The sequence below is a fragment of the Arachis hypogaea genome, chromosome 14 (genome assembly GCF_003086295.3).
Source record: "Arachis hypogaea cultivar Tifrunner chromosome 14, arahy.Tifrunner.gnm2.J5K5, whole genome shotgun sequence".
In the NCBI taxonomy this organism is placed as follows: Eukaryota; Viridiplantae; Streptophyta; class Magnoliopsida; order Fabales; family Fabaceae; genus Arachis; species Arachis hypogaea.
The window spans coordinates 96,061,116-96,076,923 of NC_092049.1; the positions used below are offsets into that span (position 1 = coordinate 96,061,116).

The following is a 15,808-nucleotide window of genomic DNA, read 5'->3' on the forward strand; positions in this document are numbered from 1 at the left end:
AACCCCATACACTTGAATGATTAGAGCGGATACACATCCGGTGAGGGTTCGATTGCTCAATTACATGTTTTCACCTAGAATCATATCCTTTCTTGCAAGTTTATAAAATATTTAATAACTTAATTCAATTGTGGGGTATGTCTTGGTTGTTAATACCCTTAGCCCTTATGCTTATATTGGTTTTCTTGGGAATTGATTTATTTTGACCAAGTAGTTGCATTCATTTAAATAGTTGCATTTAGAATAGGTTGCATTTAGTTAGTTTACATTTTAATAAATGTTAATACCCTTGTCTCTTTCTTGGTTTAAGCATGAGGACATGCTTGGTTTAAGTGTGGGGAGATTTGATGCAACACTATTTCGTGGTGCATTCTATGCTGAATTTAGGGGATTTTATCACCCTTTTCCCACATTTATTCCATGAAATGGCATGGTTTCATGTATTTTTCCTAATTAGTACTTAAATGTGAAAACATGCTTTTTAGGCCCTTAATTGGTTAATTTTAATTTTCCTTTGATTCCACTAGATGCCTTAATGTGTGTGTTAGTGATTTCAGGTTGAAATGGCTAGGAATAGATCAAAGCACTACAAGAAAATTAGCTTTCTGCCACGCTTTAAAAGCGTACCAAAATGTGCAAAAAAGTGTGCCGATAGCTTTTCGCCACACTTTTTGAGCTATCGGCACGCTTTTTTTGTTTGCACGCTTTCATCTCTGGCCATGCTTAAAAAGCGTGGCCATAGGTCTTAACCTATAGTTACGCTTAAAAAGCGTACTGAAAAGTGCACATATCGCCACGCTTTTAAAACGTCCCAGAATATTTGTTTTGGATACTCTTTAAAAGCGTGCCGATAGGAGAAAATATGGCTACACTTTTTAAAGCATGGCGGTAGCCACTGTATGGCCACGCTTTAAAAGCGTGGCAATAGCCTTATAAAATTTTTTAAAAAAAATTATTTTTCTTATTTTTACCTTCACCGCTGCAAAATATAAATTTTTAATCCTTTTTTATTACCAAACCTACAAATATAGTATGTAATTTTTAGTACAAGATAAATCAAACAATAATTTGTGATATATAATTTTTGGGATAATTGTTTTATACATTAAAAAACTAACACTCAAATACAAAATAAATCTCGAGTTCGAATTCCAAAACTAAAAACTGAAAAAAAAAATACAGAAACCGTACAACATAAATTCTATTTTCTTTGTTGTTCCTCCTTCCTCTAGCCCTCTTAACTTCCTTCTCTTAGATCATACATAATTGTTTCTGGAACATTTGTGAACTTTTTTAGCTACAAAAGATAATTCCTTGAGCTAAATGTTAGTGGTACTACACTTAATTGCAAATTGTAATGTAATATTCTAGAGCAACAGTCACAAGAATGGTAAAACCAGGAATAGTTTAGTTGTTTATTTGTTGCAAGCTGGAGGTGCCATATCCACTGTAAGGTGCCATTTTCAAGTGTGACCATTATCTTATTGAACCCATTTGATATCTTTGTCACCCTACATGGTGAGGTTTCAAAGAAGGATCAAAACCTTACACCATAAGTCCTAATCACCAGAAGAGGGTAAGATACAGCAGAATAAAGACATGTATTCTCATTACTAACATTAATAAAAACTAAAATAAATTCAAAGTTCTATGGGTTCAGAGGACAATGCAATAAGATTGATCAAGTTAAACTTGGCAAATGATGCCTAAGATAATTCAATGGTATAAATCTTAGCATTATTTTTCATCAACAGTTTTATTGGATTATCTTAGCGCATCAAACTTGAAGCATTTTAAGGCTTTGCCGGGTTCAGATTATAAATTGGGTGCTGCCACATCAAAGTTTTAGACTCAAGTTACAGTTAAATGAGTTTGAAAACTAAAATGAATTTTGATCCAAATCTCCGAGTGAAAAAATATTTATTTTTTAGCTTTTTTCCCCTCCCATCTTTATATATCCTGGCCTTGGTATCCTCACTACTTCAAACATGACATAGTGAATTGTAATAATTTCTTTTTCCTTTCTCCATTCATTTTACCATAACAAATAAAAAAAATGACCATGCAGCTAAGTCATGCGATAAATTATGCAGGCATGCCTGTGATTCAAGCGTATATCCAGATTTTTTTGCAAGAGCTTTAATAACAGGATCATATCCTTCTACCATTAGTCCATGACCACTAGAAAGGACGTGTTCCTGTAAGAAAATTGATATAATTACTTGACATGGAAGTTTAAGGGTAATAAAGATCTTGTATCATTTAAGAAATATTGAGGAACTCACCTGATCCCAGGTTTTCAGTGATATCATATATGCATCAGCAGCAAACCAAGCTTCCATTCTGCATATATACCATTGTAGCACTTCATGGGAAAGTCCTTGCTGCCTGAAAAGAAAACTTTGTCAGCTATAAGGATAGATTGAAAAACTTCAAGCCTCAATGCTTATACATTACTCTCTTTGTTTCAAAATATATGTCACTTTGGAAATTTGGTACATTCATAACTGAAATGAATCTTGATATAAATTAAATCCAAATGCATTGCATTGTTAATATACCAAACTTTCAAAGTGACAGATACTTTGGAATAAAGAGAGTATCTTCTCTTAACATCTGGTAAATCTCTTACCTTAGTTCTGGATGGCTATTCAGCACAACCGAAATTGCTTGTTGAACTGACACGTCATCAGGATCCTCATCCCTCACTTTTCCTGTCTAGAAATGTCAACAGAAAAGCCTTTAGATTTCCTTTAAGATTATTGTGATTGCCTTCAGGAATAAAAAGCAGCACAAGCCATAAGCTACTAGATCTTACCTCTTCTAGAATTCTCTTGAAAGTTTCCCCAACGTCCATGACTATTTGTTGGGGAACTTGATGACTATCTGTGTTAAAAAGCATGCAACTGGAAAGGCAAAAAGTGGTTACAACAAAGCAGAAGTTGTAGAAGTGAAAAAAAGAGACAAATCAATAATAGGGCTATCAAAGACTTATTATAGTTTGGCAAATTTGCATATAACTATGAAGGATTTAAAAAAAATACTATTGCTGCATCATAAACCTCCAATTGCAACAATTAAATTGAATTGCAGAAAGATAAATAATTATTCTGATTATTACCTTTCCAAATCATGGTCATATAAGATAGAGTCATCACCACTGGTATGATATAACATAAGCCCTAAACCACGTATCAGCGGAGCCAAGGGATTCTCATTGCAGACACCATGTAGCCTAAAAAATAATCAAGAAACAACTGATCTTTATGCCTGGAAAATAAAGCAAAAATTAAGTTTATCTTTTATCTTCAATACAATGTGTTAGAAACAAAGGTAGTTCCATTGAAGAATTTGAACTCTACCATGATGCTCCTATATCCACAGGACAACCAAAGGAGTAATCAGTATTAATGCGGTCACCAAGCCTATCCCGTGACTCTAGTATACTAACCTAAACAAATATTTTATTTGCTCCTATTCAGGGTAGAATTCAATTACATAGTAATTGGTGAAAGGAACAGTCAATAGAAGTAATCACTTCAAAATATTTGGATTGCCTACATCATCATAATCCATTTCATGACCTTGTATAAAGTACGAAAATTCAATAAACCAAAAGCACCAATATTAAGATATTATTCTAAATAGAAATGTTATTGGTTTGAGAACAGGCCACCAAACAAGTAGGTCAGTAACAACTTCAACACAACTTACGTGTTCCATTTTGGGCTGTTCACTCAATAAAATGCTAACAACTCGAATATGACGTATAAAATTTAAACACAGTTTCTTGAAATCTGCATCTATCAAACAGTTCTAAGTTCTACTGCAACCAGTTTACTTGTATTGACCATTGATAAACTCTGATTTCGTGATTTATCTTGTGCTTATTTTGGGGGATTTTACCACCTTTTTTCACATTTATTCAATGAAATAGCATGATTTTGTGATTCTCCCTTGAATTTTGCTTAATTGTAAAAACATGCTTTTTAAGCCCTAAATTGGTAATTTTGATTCATTTTAATTCCATTCCATGCCTTGATGTGTGTTGAGTGATTTCAGGTTTATAAGGCAAGTATTGGATGGAAGAAATGAATAGAAAAGCATACAAAGGGGAGAATACATGAAGAAACAAAGATTGGGAATGCATCAAGGGACGCGCACGCGCACAAGGCGCGCACGCGCAAAAGTGGTCTCACCCATAGACACGCACGCGTACATGCTGCATCCGCGCGGATGGAAAATTTGCCAATTGACGCACACGCGCACATGGCGCGCACGCGCACATGGCGTGCATGCGCCAATACTCTTACATTGCCCACTTAAAGGCAAAATGCTGGGGGCAATTTCTGAGCTACCCAGGCCCAAATCCAACTTGTTTCTGAGTGTATTTCATGCAGAATTGAAGTCCAAGCAAAGGGGGAGCAATTAGTTTAGCCAACATGAGCCTTTAGTTAGTTTTCTAGAAGGAGAAGCTCCCTTTTCTCTCTAGAATTAGGTTAGGATTAGGTTAGATTATCTTAGATCCATGTTCAATCACTTTATCTCATCTTGTTTTCTTTATAATGTCTTATCTTTACATCTTGATTCTCTTAATTGTGATGTTAATTTCTCATTTTACTCTCTTTTGTGATGATGAACTCATGTTAGATTTGGTTTACATTTAATGCAATTTTGATGTTGATGTTCCTTTAATTGATGAATTGAGTTGTGACCTTACTTTTCTTGCATTTAGTAGTTGTTAGATTTTATTATTCTTGCAATTTATGATATTTACTTTTGTTGCACTCTATGTGTTTGATGAAATGTTCTCTTTAGTTTTTGAGTAGTTTTGTCAACTCTTGGTCTAAGCCAAGGAAATTGGGTAAACTTGAGTTATTGGGTATGATGGAATTGGTGAATTGAGAATCCATGGTGATCAATTTGATACCCATTGACGCTAACCCACTACTAAGTTAATTAGTAGGTAGGTTAGGACTTAAGGGTTGATGTGATCAAACCTATTTGACGTACTTCAAGCTTAGGAGTAAGTGTTACGTACTTAAAGCTTTTGGGAAGTAGACTTAATAGGTTGGCCTCTCATAATTATCAATATTTGGGTTGTTGACAAGGATGGTGATCTCAATTACCTAAGTCTTAGCCAAGAGTTCTTTATTTTGCTTTCTTTACTTTCTCACTTAATTTACTTTCTTGCCATCTCATGAACCAAAAACCCCCCCTTTACCCCTTCATAGCCAATAATTAAGCACTACATTGTTTCCTAGGGAGACGACCCGGAGTCTAAATACTTCGGTTAATTCTTATTTGGGGTTTGTTATTTGTGACAACGAAATTTTTGATTGGGAGGATTGTTTGTTGGTATAGAACTATACTTGCAACGAGAATTCATTTTGTGTGAAATTCTATACCGACACGACAACTCTCTTAAATCAAAATGGCGCCGTTGCCGGAGACACAATGGTGCTATGTTATTGGCTATTGTATATATTGTGAATAGCTTGAATTTTGGTTTGTTTGCTAGTTTTTGCTAGTTCAGGATTTTAACTTCTTTGTTTCTTATTAATCTTTGTTTTTATTTTTTCTTTCGCTATGAATTCTCATCCTTTTGGCTATGAGTGTAGTTCAAACTATGTTGTAGGAAATGGAAGCTCCAATGAGGATATACATCAAGGATTTGGAAATCAAGGATGGGAGGAACCTCAAGCTTATGAACAACCTTCATAGCAACAACCTCCTATGAACTCTTATGGGTATAATCCTGATCCTAATGTGTATCAATCCAATGTGTGTGATGACTCTCATTGTGGTTGTCAACCACAATCACTATATTCATGTGATCCCACTCCTCAATATAGTCATACACCATACTCACAAGCCTCACACCACCATTCAGCTCTATTTGACCATAACTCATACACACCATATCAACCACCATATGAACCACATCTAGAACAACCATCATTCCAACACCAATACTCCCAAGAACCACAAATTCCACATACACCACCTCAAGAATTCCACCAATATGAACCACCTTCCAACATTAACAATCTTCCCTCAAACACTGAACCCTATCTTCCACCACCACATCCCAACGAAGCCTTCATATTAGAACTAAGAGACCTTGAATCTCGTCTCTTAAGGCGACAAGAGGAGGATGAAACTAATTTTGAGGAGATAAGAGCAAAGATAGCTAGCATGGTAGAAGCCCTGAATCACCTAACATCCCACCTAAGTTCATGCACCCTAAGTACCCCCATTGTTGAATATGGAGAAACAATCAAGGAGCTTAGTGAGGAAATGAACTTGAAGCTCCATGGTGAGGAAGAAGAGTTGAAGCAAGAAGGGCAACAAGATGAGAAGGTAGAGATTAGCGAACAAAAAGAAGTAGTGGATGGATGTTTGGGATATGTTGAGCACATAAAGGATGTTAAAGAGGAGAGTAAAGTTGTGAAAGTAAACGGAGAATTGAAGGAAATTGATCACGAAGTGGATTCCATCACTAGTGATTTTTTGTCCACATTGATCAACCCCCTTGACGATCTTGTTGAGCCCTTTTCTGGTGGACTAGAATGCAAGGTTGAGGAGGGTGTGCCACCTCCAAAACCCATTGTAAGTGAAGAACTGGAAAAAGTGTTCCAAGCAACAAGCCCTCCTATCTATGATGAGTCCACATCAACATATGATCCTTTCGAGTTTGAAGAGTCTTTCCCCAAAATGCTTAGACTTGATGATGAGGTAGACTTCACTAGACCTCCTATCTATGATGAGAGTGATGGGGAGGAGATAGAAGAAGTTAGTGAAGAAGAATGTGAACTTGAGGAAGCTTGGCAAGAGGAAAAACTTGAAAAACCTTGCCAAGTGGTGGAAGCCTCTAGAAGAGGATGGACGGGAGTAGAGCATGCTTTATCAAGACTTTTGGGAACTCCTCCACCTAGTTCGCCATCTAATCCTTTGCTTGAGTGGGTAAAACTTCTAACTCTCAGCTTTATTATCCCACTTGAGTATGGTCTGCTTGAGACGGATGACCAGCTTAGGGCGCTTTATGGAATTAAGCGAAAGAGGAGGATGTTTAGTGGTTGGCATTGTAAATCTAGATTCATTATGGTTGGAAGCTCAAAATTGAAGAACATGGATTGGTGTAATGCTCAATTAAATGGGTTTAGGAGAGTAGTTTAGTGCTTTCATGAGAATTCTACTTTCTCGTCGCCCGGACAAAGTCAAGGCAATCAACTGGAAGATGGGTGCGAGGACAAGATATGGGATCCTGGATTACCCTATGAGAGTCAATTTTGGGAGCTCATGTCTTGGAGAGGACCTCACTCAAGCTTAGTGGAGATGGTTGGAACTTCTGACAACCGATTGAAGGACAAGCACTCTTGGAGGTTCAAGGATGGATACAAGCATAAGCCACATTGACAAGAAGCCTCCCAATGTCCAACTTAAGGACTTAAACTAAAAGTGCTTGGTGGGAGACACCCTACCACAGTAAACTCTTTCCATTCTCTTGTAGATATAATGAATGAATGAATTGAGTTCCATTGTATATAATTTCTTTACTTCTTGCCATATTTTGCTTGCTTGCTAAGGTGCTTATACATTCTATGCTTTAATTAGGGATAATTCTCTGAATTTGAGTTTTTGCTTGGATTACAAGTTTCCTCAATTTGTTCGAAAAATTCCCTATATTTCAAAAATATGTTTAATTTTGCATCTTAGCTAGTCTAGAGCCTTAAGAAAAAAAAAACAAAAAAGAGAAAACCAAGCCACGCACAAGCGTGCGCACGCGCGCGTCGGCTGCACATTTTAGCATTTTGGACCAAGGACCAGAGAGTTGTGCCACTTTTGGGCCAACTCTGTGCCTCGACCCACGTGGACGCATGTTATACGCATCCGCGCCACTTCCTGTTTCCTTACCCACGCGTTGGTGTACTTGGCGCCTCCGTGCCCATTCCATAAGCTCAAGCCATCCACGCGAACGCGCAGAGTGCGTGCGTGCGTCGATGCGTCTTGGTATCACCCAGGCCAAAGGACCCGAGAGTTATGCCAACTCTGGGCCTCTTTTGTGCCTCTGGCCCAGCACATCCGCGGGACACGCACCGTACGCGTCCGCGCCGAATCCCAATTCTTACATCTACGCGTAGGCGTGTATGACGCTTCCACACCACTTCCTTATTTTCTCACCCACGCAGACGCGCACGATGCGCGCACGCGTGGATTCAAATTTTTACTTACCCCAGGGATGCGAAGCCCTAGCGCAGTCGTGCAAACTCCCTTCGTCCCTCACCCAACGTCTCTTCTCCTTCTCCCTCACTCACCCAACGTCTTTTTTCCCTTCTCGCTCCACAACCAGCACTCCGGTGAGCACTCCGGTACACCACCGCTGCCGTCACCGCGCGTGCGCCCAACCCCCTCTTCCTCACTCCCTCTCTCCCACTCAACCCTCTCTTCTCTGTTCTTCCTCGCAGCCAGTCCCTACTCTGCCACGAGCACAGCTGCGACTCCATTGTCGTCGGCTCAAGCTCCCCTGTGCCACCAGACCACCGTTCTGCTATGGCCAGTTCATCTCTTCCACTCTCCTTCCCCGTCTTCTGTTCCATCTTCCAACTCCCCTGCTTCCAGGTTCATTTCTTTTCCCGTTCCAATTTTAATTTCGCTTAGTTAATTTTGCTTAGATTATTCTGTTTAGCCTGTATAATTAGCTTAGTTAGTTAGTTTAGTTTACTTAGGTGGTTAGTGAATCTGGGTTGAGTAGTGGATTTAGGTTTATCTGAATTTTTGTTGCTGTGTGAAATTGCTCTGTTTTTTTGGATTATTCTGTGTTCATTTAATTTGTTGATGCTGCTTGCTTGTGTTTGATTGATGAAAGGAACTGCTGCTGTTCTTTGTGCTGTTTAATTTACTTTGCGCTGAATTACTGGCTATTTGTTACATCCATGTGAATTTATCTATATGGCTTTGTGTTTTTGAGTATTGATGAACACATATGGAATCTAATTTGATTGCTTGAACTTGGAAAATAGCCAATTTACTGCTAAAATGCTGTTGGATTTTTCCTAACCATGTTCCATGAATTAACAATGCTTTGATTGGTGTAACAAGCTCTAGTTGATGATTTCTGTGTCAAATAGAATTTTGTTACCTAAAGGGTTTTGAAAAATCCTCAGGGGCATGTTTACAGGTTTTTGGTTATGCTCCTAATGCTCTTTACTTGCTTGCACTGCTAATTTGCTATATGCATTGCATGATTGAGTAAATTTTCAAATTGACCATAAACTTGGTTTTCATTTAGAGTTAAGCCCAACTTGCTTGCTTTCACAAGATTGATGATTCCTTCTACCTATGTGGCTACTGCGATTCAATTCCTTTATGCCCTCATCTCAATCCTTGTGACTTGCATGCATTGTTGGAATTGGTGTTAAATGTGCTTAAATTACTTGTTTCGCTAGGTTTTGCTTTCACCAACACCAATTTACATAACTTTAGCAATCCTTGCATTGATTGATGGTCTGTTTCATATTGGTTGCTTTCTAGCTATACCATATTTCATCATCAATGACTTGATGCATTTCATGATTGTGAATGTGCTTACATTCCTATTTTGTGCATTCCCTTTTGAATTGAGCCAGTAACCACCATATCACTGATTTTCAAATTGATTTCTAACTTTAATCTATTTAACCGACTAACTTCTTTTGGTTTTCAACTTAACTCTTTTGATTATTATTTTGGATATGGTGTTTCCTAGGCTTAGTAAACGAGTAATATGCAAATGCGGTTTGAATTCTTGGTTTAAAGTTTGGTTTGAATTCTGAATTCTGTTGCTTGCATTCCAAGAAATCCCTTTACTTTATTCACTTCATGAATATGCTTTGCTTTGAGTGCTTTGTATCTATTTGGCTATTTGCTTATATTATATCATCTCTGTTTTTTAGGATGTCAGACAAAGGAAAGGCTATAGCCATTACCTCCAAAAAGAGGAAGCGCTATAAGACCTCTAACCCCTCACCATATGCTAACTATGCCAAGAATCCGCTAAACGAAGAGGATAAGGAAAATCAGCTGCTACCACCCACTGACCCGATCAAATTCCCAAACCTCTACTGCGAGCTACGCTTCTCCAGTTATAAGAAGAAAAATCTGAACATTGAGAAGAAGCTGAACCTTCCAGATGAAGTGAGGCGTGCCATAAACACCCGCATCTCAAAGTTGGGGTTAGATTTCGTTGATAGGGACTTGAGAAGGATTAACATCTCATGGGTTAAGGAGTTTTACTATAACTTCTTTTGAGTGGGCTTGGATTCAGTGCACTTAAGGGGTAGAGAGATTATGGTCACTAAGGCCGCCATAGGGGATGCACTACTTTGCATAGTTGGTACTCCTGACACTTGTGCCTACCAGCAGGCAGAGGTAGCTCTCCTCTCCATGACTTTTGACTATGAGGCACTTAAGCGCGTGATTGCCACACCAGACGCCCCCTGGGTGATGGATTCGAACAACAAGAAGCCCAAGGGGATGCTATCCACATATCTGTCTAAGGAGGCTAGGACCTGGCAGCAAATATTTGCCCACTATGTCTTGCCTACCACTCACTTCTCAGAGATTTCGATGGATATGCTAGTTCTGATTGGGTGTGTCATGGAGGAGAAAGAGGTGTATTTCCCCTGGCAAATCAGGCATAGCATGTGGAGAGCACATATTCGCGGCTTGCTACCGTTTCCTACACTGGTCACTAGTTTGGTTGAGCTAGCTGATGTCCCGTGGGAGGACAATGACAAGGAGGTTACCATTCCATGGGGTAGATGGGTGCACGAGAAGCCCCTGACGAGCCGCCGTTCTCGAGCGAGAACGGTGGTTGAGGCAGCTAGACTGGTGCACAAAATTGTGATCTCTAGCAACGGCGCCAAAAACTTGGTACGCACGTTTATAATCTCAAATTCTTTTTCACAACTCCGATACAACTAACCAGCAAGTGCACTGGGTCATCCAAGTAATAAACCTTACGTGAGTAAGGGTCAATCCCACGGAGATTGTCGGCTTAATGCAAGCTATGGTCACCTTGTAAATCTCAATCAGGCAGATTCAAATGGTTATGGGATTTTGATAATTATGATATAAAATATAAAATAGGATAGAGATATTTATGCAATTCATTGGTGAGAATTTCAGATAAGCGTATGGAGATACTTTTGTTCCTTCTGAACCTCTGCTTTCCTACTGCTTTCATCCAATCATTCATACTCCTTTCCATGGCAAGCTGTATGTTGGGCATCACTGTTGTCAATGGCTACTTCCTGTCCTCTCAGTGAAAATGGTCCAAATGCGCTGTCACCGCATGGCTAATCATCTGTCGGTTCTCGATCATGTTGGAATAGGATCCATTGATCCTTTTGCGTCTGTCACACGCACAACACTCGCGAGTTTGAAGTTCGTCACAGTCATCCCATCCCAGATCCTACTCGGAATACCACAGACAAGGTTTAGACTTTCCGAATCTCAAGAATGGCCGCCAATAATTATAGCTTATACCACGAAGACTCCGATCTTTCGGAATGGAAGCTAAGAGATAAACAATCAATCCAAGGTAGAACGGAAGTGTTTGTCAGGCACGCGTTCATAGGTTGAGAATGGTGATGAGTGTCACGGATCATCACATTCATCATGTTGAAGTGCAAGCGAATATCTTAGAATAGGAATAAGCTTGAATTGAATAAGAAAATAATAGTACTTTGCATTAATTCATGAGGAACAGCAGAGCTCCACACCTTAATCTATGGTGTGTAGAAACTCTACTGTTGAAAATACATAAGTGATGAAGGTTCAGGCATGGCCGAATGCCCAGCCCCCTAAACGTGATCTCAAAACATAAAATTAGTCAAAGACTAACCAGAGATGTGAAATAAATTACTAAAAGTAGTTTTTATACTAAACTAGTAGCTAGGGTTACATAAGATAAGTAAATGATGTAGAAATCCACTTCCGGGCCCACTTGGTGTGTGCTTGGGCTGAGCATTGAGCTTTCATGTATAGAGACTCTTTTTGGAGTTAAACGCCAGGTTGTAGCCTGTTTCTGGCGTTTAACTCTGATTTGCAACCTGTTTCTGGCGTTTAACTCCAGAATAGGGCAGGGAGTTGGCGTTTGAACGCCAGTTTGCATCATCAAAACTCGTGCAAAGTATGGATTATTATAGATTTCTGGAAAGCCCTGGATGTCTACTTTCCAACGCAATTGAGAGCGCACCAATTGGGTTTCTGTAGCTCCATAAAATCCACTTCGAGTGCAGGGAGGTCAGAATCCAACAGCATCTGCAGTCCTTCTTCAGCCTCTAAATCAGATTTTTGCTCAAGTCCCTCAATTTCAGCCAGAAATTACCTGAAATCACAGAAAAACACATAAACTCATAGTAAAGTCTAGAAATATGATTTTTATTTAAAAACTAATAAAAATATACTAAAAACTAACTAAATCATACTAAAAACTATGTAAAAACAATGCCAAAAAGCGTATAAATTATCCGCTCATCACAACACCTAACTTAAATTGTTGCTTGTCCCCAAGCAACTGAAAATCAAATAGGATAAAAAGAAGAGAATATACTATAAATTCCAAAATATCAATGAAACTTAGCTCCAATTTAGATGAGCGGGGCTAGTAGCTTTTTGCCTCTGAACAGTTTTGGCATCTTACTTTATCCTTTGAGGTTCAGAATGATTGGCATCTATAAGAACTTAGAATTCAGATAGTGTTATTGATTCTCCTAGTTCAGTATGTTGATTCTTGAACACAGCTACTTTATGAGTCTTGGCCGTGGCCCTAAGCACTTTGTTTTCCAGTATTACCACCGGATACATAAATGCCATAGACACATAACTGGGTGAACCTTTTCAAATTGTGACTCAGCTTTGCTAAAGTCCAGAATTAGAGGTGTCCAGGGTTCTTAAGCACACTCTTTTTTTTTTCTTTGGACCTCGACTTTAACCGCTCAGTCTCAAGCTTTTCACTTGACACCTTCACGCCACAAGCACATGGTTAGGGACAACTTGTTTTAGCCGCTTAGGCCAGGATTTTATTCCTTTGGGCCCTCCTATCCATTAATGCTCAAAGCCTTGGATCCTTTTTACCCTTGCCTGTTGGTTTAAAGGGTTATTGGCTTTTTGCTCTTGCCTCTTGGTTTAAAGAGCTCTTGGCTTTTTCTGCTTGCTTTTGCTTTTTCTTTCTTTTTTTCGCCATTTTTTTCATATATATATTTTTTTCGCAAGCTTTGTTCTTCACTGCTTTTTCTTGCTTCAAGAATCAATTTTATGATTTTTCAGATTATCAATAACATTTCTCCTTTTTCATTATTCTTTCAAGAGCCAACAATTTTAACATTCATAAACAACAAATTCAAAAGACATATGCACTGTTCAAGCATTCATTCAGAAAGCAGAAAGTATTGCCACCACATCAAAATAATTAAACTAAGCTCAAGGATGAATTTGAAATCATGTACTTCTTGTTCTTTTGTGGTTAAAATATTTTTCATTTAAGAAAGGTGATGGATTCATAGGACATTCATAGCTTTAAGACATAGACACTTAAACACTAATGATCATGTAATAAAGACACAAACATAAATAAAATATAAGGCTCAAAAACCAAAAAACAGAAAAATAAGAATAAGGAGACTAAGGAACGGGTCCACCTTAGTGAGGGTGGCGTCTTCTTCCTCTTGAAGAACCAATGGTGTTCTTGAGCTCCTCTATATCTCTTCCTTGTCTTTGTTGCTCCTCCCTCATAGCTCTTTGATCTTCTCTAATCTCACGGAGAATGATGGAGTGCTCTTGGTGTTCCATCCTTTGTTGTCCCATGTTGGAACTTAATTCTCCTAGGGAGGTGTTGATTTGCTCCCAATAGTTTTGTGGAGGAAAGTGCATCCCTTGAGGCATCTCAGGGATTTCATGGTGAGGAATTTCCTCATGCTCTTGTTGAGGTCCATGATCTCTTGTTTGCTCCATCCTTTTCTTAGTGATGGGCTTGTCCTCATCAATGAGGATGTCTCTGGTGCACAAAATCGTGATCGTTCATTCCTTGGTAACGGCGCCAAAAACTTAATACGCACGTTCATAATCTTAGTTCTTTGTCACAACTTCGCACAACTAACCAGCAAGTGCACTGGGTCGTCCAAGTAATAAACCTTACGTGAGTAAGGGTCGATCCCACGGAGATTGTCGGTTTGAAGCAAGCTATGGTCACCTTGTAAATCTCAGTCAGGCGGATTCAATTGGTTATGGAGATTTGATAATTAAAATATAATTAAAATATAAAATAAGATAGAAATACTTATGTAATTCATTGGTGAGAATTTCAGATAAGCGTATGGAGATGCTTTTATTCCTTCTGAACCTCTACTTTCCTACTGCTTTCATCCAATCATTCATACTCCTTTCCATGGCAAGCTGTATATTGGGCACCACCGTTGTCAATGGCTACATCCCGTCCTCTTAGTGAAAATGGTCCAAATGCGCTGTCACCGCACGGCTAATCATCTGTCGGTTCTCGATCATGCTAGAATAGGATTCAGTAATCCTTTTGCGTCTGTGATGAGGGGATAATTTATACGCTTTTTGGCATTGTTTTTACATAGTTTTCAGTATGATTTAGCTAGTTTTTAGTATATTTTTATTAGTTTTTAAATAAAAATCACATTTTTGGACTTTACTATGAGTTTGTGTGTCTTTCTGTAATTTCAGGTATTTTCTGGCTGAAATTGAGAGACCTGAGCAAAAATCTGATTTAGAGGCTGAAAAAGGACTACAGATGCTATTGGATTCTGACCTCCCTGCACTCAAAATGGATTTTCTGGAGCTGCAGAACTCCAAATGACGCGCTCTCAATTGCGTTAGAAAGTAGACATCCATGGCTTTCCAGCAATATATAATAGTTTACAACGCCAGTTCTCTGCCCTATTCTGGCGTTAAACGCCAGAAACAGGTTACAAGTTGGAGTTAAACGCCCAAAACAGGTTACAACCTAGCGTTTAACTCCAGAAACAGCCTAGGCACGTGTAAAGCTCAAGTCTCAGCTCCAGCACACACCAAGTGGGCCCCGGAAGTGGATTTTTGCATTATCTATCATAGTTTACCCATTTTCTGTAAACCTAGGATACTAGTTTAGTATTTAAACAACTTTTAGAGATCTATTCTGTACCTCATGACATTTTAGATCTAAACTTTGTACTCTTTGACAGCATGAGTCTCTAAACTCCATTATTGGGGGTGAGGAGCTCTGCTGTGTCTCGATGGATTAATGCAATTATTTCAGTTTTCTATTCAAACACGCTTATTTCTATCTAAGATATTCATTCGCACTTCAATATAAAGAAGGTGATGATCCGTGACACTCATCACCATTCTCAACCTATGAACGCGTGCCTGACAACCACCTTCGTTCTACCTTCGATTGAATGAGTATCTCTTGGATTCCTTAATCAGAATCTTCGTGGTATAAGCTAGAATCCATTGGCAGCATTCTTGAGAATCTGAAAAGTCTAAACCTTGTCTGTGGTATTCCGAGTAAGATTCAAGGATTGAATGACCGTGACGAGCTTTAAACTTACGAGTGTTGGGCGTAGTGACAGATGCAAAAGGATCAATGGATCCTATTCCGACATGATCGAGAACCGACAGATGATTAGCCGTGCGGTAACAGTGCACCTGGACCATTTTCACTGAGAGGACGGATGGTAGCCATTAACAACGGTGATCCACCAACACACAGCTTGCCATAGGAGGAACCTTGCGTGCGTGAAGAAGAAGACAGGGGGAG

General features: G+C 38.9%; 1 pseudogene; it reads right to left on the reverse strand.

The window, feature by feature from the left end:
* Positions 1–1,038: 1,038 nt before the first annotated feature.
* Positions 1,039–8,600, reverse strand: LOC112742789 (probable polyamine oxidase 4; annotated as a pseudogene).
* Positions 8,601–15,808: the final 7,208 nt, after the last annotated feature.